This window comes from Theropithecus gelada, chromosome 9 (assembly GCF_003255815.1).
Source record: "Theropithecus gelada isolate Dixy chromosome 9, Tgel_1.0, whole genome shotgun sequence".
NCBI lineage: Eukaryota > Metazoa > Chordata > Mammalia > Primates > Cercopithecidae > Theropithecus > Theropithecus gelada.
The window spans coordinates 92,214,750-92,233,346 of record NC_037677.1 but is presented as its reverse complement, the minus strand read 5'-3'; the positions used below and the strand labels follow the sequence as shown (position 1 = coordinate 92,233,346).

General features: G+C 40.3%; 1 protein-coding gene and 1 pseudogene across 5 annotated transcripts in view; both read right to left on the bottom strand.

Annotated features, from left to right (window-relative positions):
• Nucleotides 1-18,597, bottom strand: part of ENTPD1 (ectonucleoside triphosphate diphosphohydrolase 1) — a 114,356-nt gene that overhangs the window by 63,014 nt on the left and 32,745 nt on the right. The window lies entirely within an intron of this gene.
• Nucleotides 11,110-12,705, bottom strand: LOC112631448 (annotated as a pseudogene). Its single transcript, XR_003121131.1, has one exon. The product of XR_003121131.1 is annotated as a hsc70-interacting protein pseudogene (transcript).

Genomic DNA, 18,597 nt, shown 5'->3' with positions numbered 1-18,597 from the left:
CCAGAAATAAGGCCACACATCTACAGCCACCTGATCTTGGATAAACCTGACAAAAACAAACAACAGGGGAAAGGATTCCCTATTCAATAAATGGTGCTGGGATAACCGGCTAGACATATGCATAAGACTGAAGCTGGACTCCTTCCTTATATCATATATAAAAGTTAACTCAGGATGGATTAAAGACCTAAATGTAAAACCCAAAACTATAAAAACCCTGGAAGACAACCTAGACAATACCATTCCGGACATAGGAATGGGCAAAGATTTCATGAGGAAGACACCAAAAACAATAGCAACAAAAGCAAAAATTGACAAATGGGATCTAATGGAACTAAAAAGCTTTTGCACAGCTGTTGTGGGAAGTCAGGGACCCTGAACAGAGGCACCGGCTGGAGCCGAGGCAGAAGAACATAAATTGTGACGATTTCATGGACTTTTATCAGTTCTCAAAATTAATACTTTTATAATTTCATACATCTGTCTATACTGCAAGCTGTGAGCATAAATTGTGAAGATTTCATGGACATTTATCACTTCCCCAATCAATACTCTTATAATTTCTTATGCCTGTCTTTACTTTAATCTCTTAATCCCGTCATCTTCATAAGCTGAGGATGTATGTCATCTCAGGACCCTGTGATGATTGCATTAACTGTACAAATTGTTTGTAAAACATGTGTGTTTAAACAATATGAAATCAGTGCACCCTGAAAAAGAACAGAATAACAGCAATTTTCAGGGAATGAGGAAAGATAACTATAAAGTCTGACTGCCTGCAGGGTCGGGCAGAATAGAGCCATATTTTTCTTCTTGCAGAAAGCCTATAGATGGATGTGTGAGTAGGAGAAACATCGCTGAATTCTTTTCCCAGCAAGGAGTAACCCTGGGGAAGGAATGCATTCCTGGGGGTAGGTTTGTAGACGGCCACTCTGGGAGTGTCTGTCTTACGCAGTTGAGATAAGGACTGAAATAAGCCCTGGTCTCCTGCAGTACCCTCAGGCTTACTAGGATTGGGAAATTCCAGCCTGATAAATTCTAGTCAAACCGGTTGTCTGCTCTTGAACCCTGTTTCCCGTTAAGATGTTTATCAAGACAATGGGTGCACAACGGGACATAGGCCCTCATCAGTAATTCTAATTTTGCCTTGCCTTGTGACCTTTATTGCCCTCTGAAGCATATGATCTTTGTGACTTACTCCCTGTTCGTACACCCCCTCCCCTTTCAAAATCCCTATGGAAAACTTGCTGGTTTTGCAGCTCGGAGTTGCCATCATGGTCCTACCAATATGTGATGACACCCCCAGAGGCCCAGCTGTAAAATTTCTCTCTTTGTATTCTTTCTCTTTATTTCTCAGACCAGCTGACACTTAGGGAAAATAGAAAGAACCTACGTTGAAATATTGGGAGCTAGTTCCGCCGATACACAGCAAAATAAACTATCAACAGAGTAAGCAGACAACCTACAGAATGGGAGAAAATTTTTGCAACTTATGCATCCAACAAAGATCTAATATCTGGCATCCATAAGAAATTTAAACAAATTTACAAGAAAAAAAACAAATAACCCCATTAAAAAGTGGGCAAAGGACATGAACAGACACTCTTCAGAATAAAACATACATGTGGCCAACAATCATATTAAAAAAGCTCAACATCACTGATCATTAGAGAAATGCAAATCAAAACCACAATAAGACACCATCTCACACCAGTCAGAATGGCTATCATTAAAAAGTAAAAAAATAACAGATGCTGGCAAGGTTGTGGAGAAAAAAGAATCCTTATACACTGTTAGTGTAGTGTAAATTAGTTTAACCATTTTGGAAGACAGTTCAGTGATTCCTTAAAGACCCATAAAGAGAAATAACATTTGACCCAGAAATCCCATTACTGGATATATACCCAAAGGAATATAAATCATTCTATCATAAAGACACATGCACACGTGTTCACTGCAGCACTATTCACAACAGCAGAGACATGGAATCAACCTAAATGCCCATCAATCATAGACCAAATAAAGAAAACTTGGTACATCTACACCATGGAATACCACACAGCCATAAAAAAGAATGAGATCATGTCCTTTGCAGGAACAGGGATGGAGCTGGAGGCCATTATCCTTTACAAATTAATGCAGGAACAGAAAACCAAATGCCACATATTCTCACTTATAAGTGAGAGCCAAATGATGAGAATACATGGACATATAAAGTGGCATAACACACCCAGGAGGGTGGAAGGTGGGAGGAGAGAGAGGATAAGGAAAAATAACTAATGGAAACTAGGCTTAATACCCAGGTGATAAAATAATCTGTACAATAAACTCCCATGACACAAGTTTACATATATAACAGACCTGCACATGTACCCCTGAACTTAAAAGTTAAAAAAATGAGCTGATCATTGGTAATCCCTAAATGGGTATTATGCCTTAGACACCCATCTCTTATATGTTTGGTTTCACATGATTCTCATTCTTTTCATTCCATCAGGCGAAATAGATTGTCTGTCTGTATAAAACCTGGGCTACCTATAGAACACAGAAGCAATGTGAAGACCACTGAAACCACATATTCAGCAAAATATGTGTGCTTCTTGCTCACACACAGGTGGTCTGTTTTCTTATTTGCTCAGATTCACAGAAGTAGGAGTGGTGCAGCCACAGAAGGAAGGTCAATGCAGACAACAGTAACTCCATATACCTTTTCTCCTTCAGAGTTACAATAATGTTCTGAGTGGAGGAAAATGTGTCTCCACCTTAACAAAAGCTTGGGATACCAAACTGAAGGAAGAATATATTATGGTACTTGGAAATTACTTGTAAAATATTTGAAATTCTTTATAGAAATTCCTAAAAACCCAAAGACTCTTGGGAACACATGAGTTAAAAAGGAAAATTTTACCCCACCTTCTGGGAAGGTCTTGTTGCCTAGTACTGACCTCTGGGAATGGCTTGTCCCATCTTTAGGGAAAGGATAGCTAGTAAAGACAATATTTGGATAACCAAGACAATATTAGGCCCACCCTCCACCCATTCTCTCAGGATTGGGTGGGGTGAAGCCACATCCTCTCTTCTCAGAGCTTTTTATAGTGTTTATTCCACTTCTCTCCCCTTCAGTTCTCTCCCCCCAGCATTCCCAGAGAGCTGATCCATGCCACACCAGTTCTTATTACTTGACTTGCTCTAACTTGGTTCTTTTTTTTTAATTCTCCTGGCAATAAGTGCCTTTCTAAATTCCACCTCCCTACAACCCACTTGCTCAACCCACTGCATCTGGTTCCTGCCCCCATTCCACTAAAGCTGTTCACACAAATATCACCAACAACCTCATAGTGCCAAATCCAGTGGACACATCTTAGTATCTACATTTCATGTGCAATTTGACATTTGACATCTCAGTACATAAGCACTCTCTTTTCCTGGCTCCCATGACACCAGGTTCTTCCAGTAACCATCCTACTTCCCCTACTTTGCCAGCTTCTCTTTTACACCATACCCTTTAAATATGAATGATCCACAGTGTTCCATCTTGCGATGTTGGTTCATCTCATTTTATATATATATGCCAACTGAATGGTGATGACTCCCTACTCACTATGGGGATGGCAAGTCCTTAATCTCTATGAGGTCAACTCCCCAACCTCTATAGGAATGATATCCTACTTTCTATGGGGATGATGCTTGATACAGTCTGGATGTTTTCCTCCTCCAAATAATCATGTTAAAATGTGACCTCCAATGTTGAAGGTGGACCTAGTGGCAAGTTTTTGCGTCACAGGGGTGGATCCCTCATGAATGGCATGGTGTCCTCTCCATAGTAATGAGCGAGTTCTTATTCTGTTAGTTCACACAAGAGCTGGTTGTTTAAAAGAGCCTGGTACCTCCTCCTTTCTCTCTTGCTCCCTCTCTCACCATGTGATATGCCCATTGCCTTCTGCCATGATTGTAAGCTTCCTGAGGCCCTCACCAGAAGCAGATGTTGGCACTATGCTGCTTGTGTGCAAGCACCATGTTACAGGTTGTACCTGCAGGACCGTGAGCCAAATAAACCTCTTTTCTTTATAAATTACCCAGTCTCAGGCATTCCTTTATAGAATGCAAACAGACTAACACAATGCCCTAATCTCTATGAGGATAACTTCCTAACCTCTAGGACGACAAGTCCCCAGTCTTTATGGCCATGATTCCCTGATCTGTATTTCCAGCCTAGACCTTTCTCTTGAGCTCAAGATTTATAATGCTAGTCATCTACTGGACATATCTGCTTGGATGTTTTACAGCCAAACTCACCATGTCTAAAATTTAACTTTTTACCCACTCTAAATTAATCTTTTTACATAATCGGCTCCATAAAGATCACCACTTTCCCTCTAAGTCCCTCTATATTCCCTCTTCTCCCTCCAATCTCCAAGTTTTGTTGATTCCACCCACTAAATACCTCTCAAATCTATTTGTTTATCTCCTTACTTTGTTTTTGGGTTTTTTTCAGATAGAGTCTTGCTCTGTCACCCAGGCTGAAGTGCAGTGGCATAATTATAGCTCACTACAGCCTTGAACTCCTGGACTCAAGTGATTCTCTTATCTCAGCCTCCTGAGTAGCTAGGGACTATGGGTGTGCACCATCGCGCCTGGCTAATTTTTTTGTAGAGACAGGGTCTCAATATGCTGCCCAGGCTGGTCTCAAACTCCTGGCCTCAAGTGACCCTCCTTCCATAGCCTCCCAAGTAATTGGGATTACCAGTGTAAGCCACCATGCCCAGCCCATTTCTCTCTGTATTTCTTCCCTAGACTCCTACAATAACTTCTGTAGAGGCCTCCCCACCTCTAGGTGCTTCCCCTTCCAACCCATCATCTACTTAAAAGCTAACATAGTCATCCTAAAAATGCAGACCTTAGTATGTGGCCCTAACCAGTATGAAGTTCTTCAATTATGCCTCTATGTCCCTCAAAAGCCAAACTCTTCAGCAACAATTTAAAGACCATGCTAACCATCTAACCACACAACCCATGTATAGTTTAAGGTGTTGGTCTCTAAATGGGGTCTTTTTTTCCTATCCTCCTGCCTTATGGTAAAATGTTCCTGTTTCTTTCTTGTACCTGAAACAGTATTCTTTCCTCTCTTATTTATCTAACTCACTCTACCTTATGAGGAAATTGAGGCTTAAATAGTTAGTTTATGTGTTATTACTTCCAGGAAGTCTTTCTGAGAAAGGCTTTCCCCTTCTCTAATGATGGATGAAATACCCTCCTTGGCAATCCTCTCATAGCACCCTTTTCACAATGCTATAATAGCCTTTAACTTGTGTCAGTCTCCACTATGAGACAGAGCCCCTTAAGAACAAGGTGTGCCTCTCCAGAGTCCAGCAAAGGGTCTGGCCTATAGCAGTGTTACATATGTCAGTTGAATGGCTGAAATGGATTTAGACTTTTAGTGCACAATGTTTTCCATCAAAAAAGTGGAGGTATATATTTGACTACTTCAAATGTGTTTTAACTTCTCAATTCCATGATTCTCACTATTTTTAGTAAGCCTTCAGGCAACCTCAACTTCAGTTTGCGTGTTTTCTAGGAAGCAAGGGGACAGATGTTTGGGCAGTAAACCCAAAATCTGGATCTCAGAGCTTAATCATAAACTCCATGGGATATTTTTTCACTGACTTTCCAAGAATAGTAGACTCAAATGCCATGTTTATGATGGAAGAAAATATACACTCAGCTGGTCACTGGTCGTTCCTTAGCAAACATGGTTAATTCTCCATTGTATCTGAGAATCAGTCATTCCGATTAAGGAAATGCAGTATGACTAGGTACCAATGCATATCCTGCGAAATGGGATCTCAACCCTGCCTCTTACTAGCTGCATGACCTAGGCAAGTTATTTAACCTGTCTAAATTTTCATGTTCTAGATAAAATTTTAAAGATGTAACTTATTTAGGTAAGTTGATGTGAAGATATAGTGAGCTCTGCATGAAAAAATGATTACAGTGACCTCACCGGACTCCATGGTCTTAGTTACTGTCCATAGGTAGGAAATACTCTATATTTGGTTCAGACAAATGTATTATTGAACTTTCAGCTGCCTCCTTCACCTTTTAGCTTGGATATCTCACAGGCACCTTAAACCTATTGTGCCCAAACAGAATTCATGCTCTCCTTTCCTCTGCAAAACTGTTTCTCCTCCGGCTTTCCATAACTCAACATTCACATAGTTCAGTGAACATCACCACTCATCCAGTTACTGACACCACGAACAGTGGCATCATCCTGTACTCCTTTCCCACCCTCACCCTTTATATCCAAGCAACTCACTAATTCAGCAAATGTCCCTGAGACTTTGTACCAAGTCTTGGAACCTCCCAAAGATTCTGATGCCATGTAACCCTCTCCATCACTCTAGTGTCTTCTTAGTCCCATCATCATGCCCTCCCACAGAAGACTCCTAACTGGTCCCCCTGCATCCACTCTTACCTATCACCAATCTGCTTTCCAGCTACAGCCAGAGTAATCTTTTCAAAGGGTCTATATGATCACATCGTCCACTAGTTACTTAGAATACTTCATAGCTTCCCATTACTTTTATAAGAAAGAACACAATCCTTTATCTAGCCCATATGTTGTGTATGTTCTGGCCCCTCCCTGGGTCTCCAACTTCTCTAATCACCATATTTCCTTCACTGTTTGCCCCCTTTCAGCCCTCACTTCACTACGCTGTCCCCGCCCAGAGCCCTAGCACAATTTATGTACTCTGCCTGGAACATTTTCTTCCCATCCTCTTTGCTTAGCTATTTTCTATTTACCCTTCTAGATCCCAGCAGAAAGTCACTTCCTCAACGATGCCTCAAAAAATCCTACCCTGAACCCCACACTAACTGGTGCCCTTCACAGCACTCTGAACTTTTTCTTCATAGCACTTAAGGCTATTATAATGAATTGTCTACATGTGTAAGTCTTTCACCAGAGCAGTCCTCAATTCCGGATGTATACATTAGATTCACTGGAGACCTTTGTAAAAATGCCAACTCTGGGGTCCCATCTCAAAGTACTTAAATCAGAATCCCTTGGGGGTTGGGGGGCCTGGGCACTGACATTTTTTAATGGCTCCTGGTGCCATGTGCAGCCAGGGTTGGAAATCACTGGGTAGGAGGGCAAGGACCATGTCTGCTGCTTATCTATGACTTCATCCCTCGTGCTGAGCACTTAGCAGCGTCTGCACAGAGTAGGCACTGGATAAATGGCAACTGTACTTATGATTATTGTTTTTGCTATGGTTGATAGGGTTATGATTACAAAGATCATTAAACCATATGACTTTTTTCACATTTTTGGCCTCTGTGATTCTTTGCCACAGAACTCTAAAAAATAATAATAATAAAACTGTAGTAACCAAATCATCTTTTAAAAATTCAATGAGTTTCTATTTTCCTGTCAACATAGAGCTTCGATTAAGGATTGACCAGAACCTACTAGACATGTTTTTACTAAAAGCTATATCTCCAAAATGAAACAAGATACAGTATACTTAAAAATCCAATTCATATCATACAATGCCCTTTTATGCAGATATATATTAGAAATTACAGTCATTAGTGACTTTCTGATTTTGTAATGATATGAATTAATTGGATTGACCACTGTGACATCATTCTGATCCTATTTGATTTCACAATTCTCTGTTCATTTTTCTCTCCTGTCACATTAACTGTCTTGTCACGTAAATGTCAAACCACCACCCACCACGGCTCAGTGGTTAGTTCTGAAATTTCTTCTGCTTGCTGCTTTCCTGTTCAGCCCCATGTCAGAGGGGAGGCCCTGGACAACTTCTCCTTTAAAGAACCTTCTAAAGACATGGTTTCTCTAATCCAATTCTTAACCAACAACCTGCATCAGAATCACCGGGAAGGCTTATTACAATTGCTTGACCCCATCCTCAGAGTTTCTGATTCAGTAAGTCTGAGGTGAGGCCAGGGCATCTGCATTTCTAACAAGTTGCTAGGTGATGCTCTGCTGCAGGTTCAGGGACTACACTTTGAGAACCACTGCTTTAATTCATAACACACATAAGTAACCCCCTAATTAATGGCGGATGAGAGGGGGAGAAAGAGAGTGAAGAGCAAGTGTGAGGCCTTTTAGGGATACAGTGGGTGAAGACTACCCAAGTTATTCTCTATACTTAAAGCCCAACCAGGGGCCTTTTCCCCATAATTTTAGGGGGATTTTCCCTGCATTATTTTTTTATAAACAACTCAACATATCTCATCCATACTTCTCTTTTTATAAGAAAGAGATTATGTAGGGGCAGCAGGCCTCCAGTCTATTCCTTATTAGACAATTCCCTTGGTCACTATTAGCCTGCTTTTTAGAAGCAGTTCTAGTTCACCATCCTTGAAGTCAGCCAGTTTAATGAAATTGCTTTTGGGATTGTTTAACACAATGGTGGGAGGGGAACTGAAATAGCAGTGAGGAAATTGCTAAGAAGCTATTCAAAGAAACAAGCTTCAAAATCATTTTAGGAGGTTTCAGCTGGTGTTGGGAGGAAACAATGATGTAAGGAATCCCAAGGCACCCCAAAGAAAGCATAGTAAGCCCAAGACCAGTACCCTGGCAAGATGCTGGGCACACAAGCATGGTACTATGATTGGAATACATAGCCAGAGTGAACGAGACATTTCAGCCTTTGCAGTTACGCACACCAAAGCCATGAATTCAGATGAATGCAGAGCACATCTTTATTCTGCAGGAAGAGTGACTAGGATAACAAATGGTTTCCCGTGTTGCCTTCATTGCTGGGTGTTAAACAAAAATTATAGGAGGCCACTGTTTTGGACTAAACTCCCGCACTAGGCCCCAACAGACCAGACTAAAAACCAAAATAGAGTCACTTATCTAAGATTCTGCTTCTCCAAACCTTGAGTTTGTTATCTGGCCTTCTGTGAAATCAGGAGAGAGAGGCAACAGCCTAATTTCTCAACAGGCCAGTTTCAGTCTTCAATTGGCAATCATGAAGTTCCCTCTGTTTTAATTCTTACAACAGAGTAACCTGATGTTAACCAATCAGTTATCTTTCCATCTTTCTATCTCCCTATCCCCACAATGAAAGTAACTTTGAAATGACCAATCTACTTTTTGTTCTTTGTTTCTGCTTTCGTCAGCCCTTTCTCTGTCTAGAAAGCCTGCCGCATCTGGTCAACTCATTGGAACACTTACTCTATGTTATGGAATGAAGTGTTGTCCAATTCTAAAATCGCAATAAAGCCTATTGAGATGTTTAAACTAAATTTGTTGTAATTTTGTCTTTTGACAGGGGCCTATGGGGCACTCGGGTGACCAACCATCCCAGTTTCCCTGGGATTGTCCTGGTTTTAACACTGAAAGTGCTGCATCCCAAGAAACCTCTCAGTCCCAGGCAAACCAGGGTGGGTTGTCAGATGGACACTCCCATCTTCTTCAGCTGCGCTTTCTTCTCATACCATTCCCACTCAGTCACACTTTTTTTGATGTTTTTTTTAACTATGCAAGGCACCCTCTCCTCTAAGCTGCGCTGTCTCCTGGTAAGCTCTGGCACTTTTAGTCTCTCTTAAGCAATTCTCTTTCCTCCCCTGAGCTCAGTTTTGTACCTGACTTCACTGTCATCTTCAGGTTTTCCACCATGCTGGCTTCTAAAATAGCCCCCATGAACACGATTTCTTTTTTTCGGATCAAAAAAAAAATCTCAAAGTTGAAAGGATCCTTAGAGTTCATGCACTCTCGAGTTCCCTGGGACTTTCTGTAGTCCTGCCTGGGGCAATTGCATCAGAATCTCTGGCATGGGGACCAGGCACTGCTCATTTTTAACACCCCCACCTCCTGCCAGGTGATTCTAATGTACAGCCAAGGTTCTCCCCTTGTGAACCTCTGACTTAGTCCAACTCCTTCCAAGTGGCAATCCTGTTTAAAAGACGGGTATTTACCCTCTGCAGTAAAATTCTCCACTGATGGGACAGAAGTGCAAATCTACATAGTCCAAGCCATTGCCAGACATGTCTAACTGTTAGCAATCTATCTCGACCCAAGTTCTGTTTCATTCTAACTTCCACTCTCTGATCCCAGCTCAAAGCTACAAAGCAAGTTAGAATTTGTTTACTTCATTAAAAATTTGTTTTTCAAGTCCTCAAGGGTTGCCAGTATATAGACCCCATCCTCAAGTCCCCTATTCTTCAGGCTAAATAGCTCAAGCTCCATTTACCATTCTTCACATATCATGATTTTCAGATTTTATGTCACCTTAATTACCCTCCATTAGATGCCCTTCAGTTTGTAATGTCCCTCTCAAAATACATTGCTCTGAACTGAATACAGCAGATAATAGTGAAGTTATTATAGCCCTTCATCTGGAAACTAAACATTAATTAACACTGTTTAAATATGACTCATCAGTTTAGATACTCATACTGAGGGCTATGGTCTGGTAAAACCTACAGATCTTCACATGAACTACCTCCAAGTCAGGAATCTCACCTTGTGTGTATCAATTAAATGTCAACCTACGGTTTCAGCTCGTTTTTCCAGCCTGATGATACTTGACCCTTTTATGTAATACATTGCAGTCTCACTAAAAGCTATGTACTGTTAGCAAATCTGCTAAGCATGCTTTCTAAATTTTTGGTCCCATGTCATTGATAAATCGTGCCATGTAAGACAACAACAAGGACAGAATCTTGTGGATATTTCCCTACCACCTTTCTTTAAGGAAGATTTCAAACTATTTATCAACATGATTTGGCCATGGTTCATGTTAGTACCAATCCTTTTAGTTCATTCTTATCCAATCTCTATTTCTCCAACTCATCTTTAAACATATCATGAAAGACTCTGCTATACATTTTTTTCATACTGAAGTACTCACAAGTAAAATGATACAATGTCTGAGATTTGCTTAGAATAGTCCAATAACAACAAAAAGGTATGGTTGGGAGAAAAGTGACAGATGAAACAAAAAAAATCTGACTATTGATAGTTTGTGATGATGGGTAATGGGTATATAATGGTTTATTATATTATTCTCTTCATCTTGTATTTGTTTGAAAATTTCTACAACTAAAAAACATTTTTAAACTCTTTTTTTAATCCTCAAATGAGTTATGTTTGCCTCGCACTAATAACTTTTATTTCACTCAAATTAGAGCAATAATCTTCCATACATATCTTCCCTGCCCAATTCAAAGAAAAAAAATCCAAAATGATTAGTAAAGAAAAATATAAGAATTAACAGACCCTTTAAATTTGTTTTAAATATTTTGAATATTTAAAAAGTGTTTAAAGTTTGTAATTCCTAGTAGGAAAACATTATCTGAATGAATACCCTAATGGCAAACCACTGTAAAATGCTTCAGCTGAATTTGGGGGAGAGGGGTAGGGATTATCTTCAAAGCACCCCAGCTCTCTTGATGAGAAGGTCAGAGGTACACTGGTTTGTATTATTGCGACATCCATAAGGTGATCTAGGTTGCTTTTCCTTCAGCAAGGGCTTTATTTATCAGAAGGACATTACGCTTGACCTCCAAATTTGGCTGACAATTTACTGATGAGATTCATAACCTTTGGGTTGCTCTGGTATTTTAACATATTTGCTGGGTTCTGAGCCACATCCTGGAAGGCCACCATAACTTCTGGATCCTGCATGGCTGCAAGAACCTCTGGATCACTAAGAATTTCATTGAGTCCAGGCATTCCAGCCATTCCAGGCATGGCCCCTCCCATTCCAAGCATTCCTCCGGGAAAACTACCAGGAAAGCCACCTGGAAAAGAGCCATACTGAGCTCCTGACTGTCGTCTGGCTTCTTCCTCCCTCTGGGCTCTCTCATGCCCTTCTCGAGCCTTCTTAACTCGTTCTATTCTTTCTTTGATCTCTCGCTCTTCACGTTTTCGCTCATACTTTCTCCGATGTTCTGCAATTTTCTGTGCCCTAGGTTGAACTTCTTTCAGCATTGCACTAGCATCTTCATCATAATCCAGTTTACAGGCAAGGGCAAGATCATGGGCTGCTTCTTCCCAGTGGCCTAGAAGTCTGTGTGCTTTCCCTCGCCACTTGTAAGGCTGAGCTGAATCAGGATTTATCTCAATGGCTCTGTCACAGTCTCGGATAGCAGCATTTGGCTTCTGTAATTTGACGAAGACACTGGCCCTCTTGGCATACAAAATGGCCAAGCAAGGATTCAGCTTGATGGCATCTGTGAATAAGTCGATGGCTTTCTGGAGTTCACCATCATTTAGGGCTTCAATAGCAGCCACTTTTTTATCATTTGCCTGATCCATCATCTCCTCCGTTATCTCTGCATTTTCATCTCCCATTTCTTGAGGAGAATCAGTGTCTGGTTCAATCACACCTTCTTTATCAATTTCTAGATCACTTTCCTCACTTGATGGTTCGTCTGCCTTTAAGTCTTCCTCCACCTTCTTACTATCAGGTTTTTCTTCCTTGGTATTTTCTTCTGATTTAGCTTTCTGAGTAGCAGGTGGTACTTTACTCCCCATGCTCTCCACCCACTCTCTCAGGAAGCGCATTTCCTCGGTGTGCAGAACGCTCAGATCCTGCTTACACATTTTCACAAAGGCCCGAAGCTCGTTCACTTTGCGGGGGTCCATGGTAGAGAGGTGGTGGGTGAAGCTGGGGGACTACGGCCCTGTTCCAGGCCCAGGCGCTGGCTCGGCGTGACTGCGCAGAAGGGCCATTTTTAAACTCTCGATGAAATAAACTTCGGTTAGCCCTTGAACAACATAGAAGCTGGGGGTACTGACCTCCATGGAGTTGAAAATCTGCATGTAACTTTTGACTCCTCAAAAACTTAACTGTCTGTTGACCAATAACATACACAGTCAATTTACACATATTTTCTATTTTACATGTATTATATGCTACATAAAAGATTATACTTATAATACAGTAAGTTACGTAAAAGAAAATGTTATTAAGAAAATCATAAAGAAGAGAAAATACATTATAGTCCTGTACCGTATTTATCAATATGGTAAATTTGCAAGATCCCCATCTGTCTGAAGTGGTGAGCAACCACAGCTGCAGACCTCAACCCACAGTTCATATCAAGCAATTCAACTTTTTCTTGTAATGTCATCAGTCATGACTTTTCTCTGCTTCTTGAGAGCACTTCTAATATCACTCATGGTACTTTGCATGGGTCCTATGGTGTTATTCAAAGTTTACAGTGTTGCACTAAACACAATGAAAAATACTCAAAATACTTGAGAACCATGAGAGATCATTTTTACTGCAATACGCAATTTGTGGCATTCTAGGCAGATACTTACAACACCTGAGCTCACTGTAATAGCAAGAGGAAGTGGCTACAAAATTATTACAGTAGTACGGTATGTACTGCAGTTAATTTTATGCAGTTATGACTTAACACTGCATCTTTGTTTAAATTTCTCTCAACTGTAAGTGGTGTCATGCATGGTCTGTAATTGTGTTAGCTTTGATAAATGTTAACTTTTTATAATAGATTTGTGTATATTTCGTGGTAGTAATGATAGAATAGATTAATATCTACATATATTTTGTGCATTCATGGCATACCTTTTACCTAATTTTTTTCAATATTTCTAGGCTATATGGTTCATCTTTGAGTTTTTCCAATTGTTTCAAAGTGGACCCATATAATTCAAACCTGTGTTGTGCAAGGGTCAACTGTACACTGTTTCTATGAATTTGAGAGACTGCCAAAATTTCTTAACCCTAGAGCCCTTCTAAATATTTCACAAATTAGAGTAATTTGATGTAAGTTGATTCAATAAATGCAAGCCAGTTTCCAGTGACTGGAGCTTTCTTTTTTAGGTGCTAACAAATCTTCCATATTTATTTAAGACTTTGCCGAGTATCAACTCATACAGAGTTTCCTGGATACATTCTCTTTCATCTTTTACTATTTAGATTACCAATTCCAATAATTTAAAGAGCATATCTCTCTAAAATTCTTTAAACTCATTTAGAAAAGTCAAGGGCTCTCAATAAATTCTCATCCATTTCAATGACTTCTTAATTGTGTATGTTTTACTTTGTACTGATTGAACTCCATTTTTCTAGATGGAAGCAAAACAGAAGTTCAGAGGTTCCAATTCCTTTGCATCATCCACGATCACTGTGCATCCCTCTTCCTGTTCATGTTCTTGCACTGAACTGTAACCAAAATAACTTTTGTTATCTTTAGCATTTTTTCCTCCATGCCTCATCGCCAGCAGATATTTAGTCCAAGCAATACTACTTTTAAAAGAATTATCCTAGCTTCTAAACATTCTTCTCAATTACTTGCCATCCCTTTCTCTATTGTACAAATCCTTGGAGGAAAGCTGTTTATTTTATAAAAGCCATAGTCACCATAGAAATTTTTAGAAAATAGAGAAAACAATATATAAGAAAATTAAACTCACCCTACTTTCTGGCCTCCTCGTAAAGTTCCTCTGATCAAATAAGTGTTTTAACTGCTTTTCACTTTTCTCATCCATTATGATTATTTATGATTGTATAATCAGATTTCTCATTTAGTTGTTTCTTTTTTAGACTCGCTTTTCTTCCTCTTCTTTTTTTTTTTTTTTTTTTTTTTTGACAGAGTCTCACTTTGTCGCCCAGGCTGCAGTGCTGTGGTACAAATCTCAGCTCACTGCAACCTCCACCCTCCACCTCCCATGTTCAAGCGATTCTCCTGCCTCAGCCTGCAAAGTAGCTGGGATTACAGGCGCCAACCACCATACCCAGCTAATTTTTGTATTTTTAGTAGAGATGGGGTTTCACCATGTTGGCCAGGCTGGTCTCGAACTCCTGACCTCAAATGATCCACCCACCTCAACCTCCCAAAGTGCTGGGATTACAGGCGTGAGCCACTGTGCCTGGCCTAGACTCATCTTTTAAAGCCATATTCTTTTTAGTAAATTTGATCATGAAAATTCATCTATCATTTTTCTGGTTTTGTTTTAAAATTTTATTTATGCACATATTTATTTTTAAATCTGCCTTATTAAAAAATTGAGGCGGCAAGGCGTGGTGGCTCAAGCCTGTAATCCCAGCACTTTGGGAGGCCGAGACAGGCGGATCACGAGGTCAGGAGATCGAGACCATCCTGGCTAACCTGGTGAAACCCCGTCTCTACTAAAAAATACAAAAAAAACTAGCCGGGCGAGGTGGCGGGTGCCTGTAGTCCCAGCTACTCGGGAGGCTGAGGCAGGAGAATGGCGTAAACCCGGGAGCCGGAGTTTGCAGTGAGCTGAGATCCAGCCACTGCACTCCAGCCTGGGCGACAGAGCAAGACTCCGTTTCAAAAAAAAAAAAAAATTGAGGCTATGTGTCTGGTTTCCTTATAGTTCCCTCTTTTAGGACTATTAATACCTAAATGAATTAGTCAGTCATTTCTCCTACCTTCTCAATCATATCTTTCTTTTGAATTAAAACTAAACCAAGGAAGACAGGCACTAATATCTTCCTCTAACTTGCAAAGGTATCTCCAAGGAAAAATCAAGAATTCTTCACATGTTCTACTTTTGGAAAAGTAGATATTCAATAAATATACAGGTAAAGTTACAGTGTTTCAGAATTTTCATAACTGAAAGGAATTTGGGGGTGGGGGTTAATGGAGGAAAGTGTTGCCACATCCACTGCAACCTTCTTTTTGACAAGCACTGTAGTAGGCACTCCACATAATTTTTTCATTTAATACTCTCAAAGATTACATATGGTAAGAACTGTACTGTTTTAGTCTCATTTTGCAAATAAGAAAAATGCAAATGATACAGGTTAAACAAATTCCCCAAGATGGAAGAATATAACAATAATAATTTACATATCCAGTATGCAAAGTCCCCTCAAGATACTCCATCAACAGTCTACATTGCTTCTGTCCCAACTCTGTAATTTGTAATAGAAATACTTCATCCAGAGCCTGTACTTAACTGGGGTGGTTTATCTTATATTCATACAACAATGTTTTTCTCACTTTCTCTCCTTTGTATTCTCTCACCCAAAGCCCTCTACAGAGCTGCCAGTCTCATACTTCTGTATTTTCATACAGCCAAATACTATCTTTAACATCCCCTCTCCTTCCTAAAACATCTATATCTTTAAATAAGAAATAGACTGTGTTGCTCTGTACCAATTAGTAGGCCCAACCTTCCAAGCCCTCTTGTAATATGTGGAGCTTCATGTTTACACAGAGTAAAAGAAGCATGTCTATTTTAACAGATTAAACTTTGGTTTGAAAATGATGAAAATAAAGCTTGGAATATTACGCTGATCAAATTTCCCTAAAAGTTGTATCAGTAAATCATATTCCCCTTTTTCTCCCTCAGCTCTTTTCCTGGAAATTAATATATCTTATTATTCTTTATTGGAAGATGCAAAGACCACGGCCCAGTACCCTTCTATGCATCATTCTAATGTTGGTAGCTCATTACCTAAATTGAAAACAAAACCAAAAAGTAAAACAAAACCTCGAGGTTACTAGCTCTGGGATCTTGAGTAAGTCACCTTTTCCACCTTTTTTCCTCAGCTGTAAAATGAGGATTAATAGTAATACTTACTTGACAGGGTTAAGAGGATTAAAGTGAATTGAATAATCTATAAGAAACTGCCATATGAACCATAAATTTAATGATTATAATGATGATTATGATGGTTCACATGGCCACAACTCCATTTGTAATCAACATACAAAATCAAATATCTAAATGTGCAACACTCAAGTAACTAGAGGCTTTTTACATCTATAAATGGTGTTGAAAATTTTAAGTTTCTCAGATTGCCAGGTTTCATCTTTTTCCCATGGCAGAAAAGTCTAGGTTGGATAAGGTGGTTTCTGTCATTTTAACATTTGCTGAAACTTTTTCTCACTAGATTTGGTGCTTTCCCTGCTGACAGTGGGCAGGGAGCCAGAATCTAGGACTGCACTTGGCTTGGTGGGAACCAGTCCTGAGCTGCCTTCCTCCTTGAGGAACAACATTACTCTGAGATTCTAAAATCAGGGTTCACTTTCTCAGGCAAAGGAGGGTGGTGCAATATGGAAGCTGGGGATATGCATTCCTTCTCCCTTCCCTACTGATCCAGCAATATGGAAGCCTCTGTGCTCAAAGTGCCCTCCATCCTCTATTGCTTATTGCTCCACTAATTTCCAATTTGGTGGAGTTAAAAAAGAAATACCTCCAGTAGCCTTAAAGGTCAAAGGGAGCTGTGTGGTCCTTCTCACCAAAACCTGGCTGTGGCAAAGCTGAACAGAATGAACAGAAGTTTTGAGTCATTATGGGAAGGGGAGGGGCAAACCATCCCTAAGGAGTTTGGAACAAAGTGCTTCAAGCAGCACTGAAGCACTGGGTAGCAGGGTAGGAGGACAAAAGGGGTCAGGAGGTAGAAGTGAGGCTTAGAAACGAGGCCCTCAGATAAACATATCTCTTTCACCTGCATCCAGTTTTACCAAGAACCCACTCTTGTCTCCTTCTTGCCTCCTTAGATAACAAGAGCAGCACCACCGGATGCTAGGACAATAAAAATGTCTGCCATCCTCACAATCATCCTCTTCCCCATTTGTTATGTGCTTACTGGGTAGCAGGCACTGTGCTAAGCACTTTATACTCATTGTTCATCAAATTATCACAACACAGTAGATATCATTAGCCTATTTTGCACTTGAGAACACTGGGGTCCAGGCGTTTGATAACATATTCATGGTCATACAAATGGTAAGCACAGAGCTGGAATTTGAACATAAGCCTGCCTGACTCCAGGGGTTCTAAGCTTTTAATTATTAGGAGACATTGACACTCATTTAAATCTTCTCTTCTCTTTTATTCTCTCCACCTATCCACCCCCCAACTTCCTTCAACCAAATGAGGCCAGTTTACATAGCCACCTTCTGAGAAAAGTTACCACAGGTAGTTTCTGCTTCGTAAGTTACTGGGTTGGTTTTGTGGCCAACCTTGTGTCCTGAGACCATATGATCTTGGCCAGAATAGATTGTTCCAAAAACTGCTTCTTAAGCCAAAGTCAACTATAGGCTGGACTTGCATTATCTCATTTAATCCTCATAACAAAGCTTTAAATTAAGTACTAATACCAACTGCATTTTACAAGCGGGAAAACTGACATTCAGATAAGTTAACTTACCTGCCTAAGGTGGGACAGCTAGTAAGAAGCAAAACTATGATTGGAAGGTAGGTTTATCTGAATGCTTGAACACTGTTCTAACTCCCATTTTTTCAGAGATCAATAGAGTGGGCCTTGAACAAGCCATGCTCTTGAATGCAAGTTGTAACAACTAAGAGAAATTGCCCAGACACTGCAACAGGAGATGCCCACAAAGTAACAGAGTCAAAGAAGAGCTGAGTCTTGGGAATGAAAAAGTGATGAGGGGATGACTTCCACAGTGGCTATCTGGTGGTCTGGGCTGCTGCTCTGCCCTCATCCAAGGGATTTCCACTCCGTGAGTCTCTGATATGCAGCCTTAGAACGTGTTGCCTGTGTTTCCTGATTTACCCATGTGGGCCTGTCACCCTCATCACCTCAGGTAACAAAGTCCATGCCTTGTTACTTTATGCCTCACACATACACTCCCTTAGGC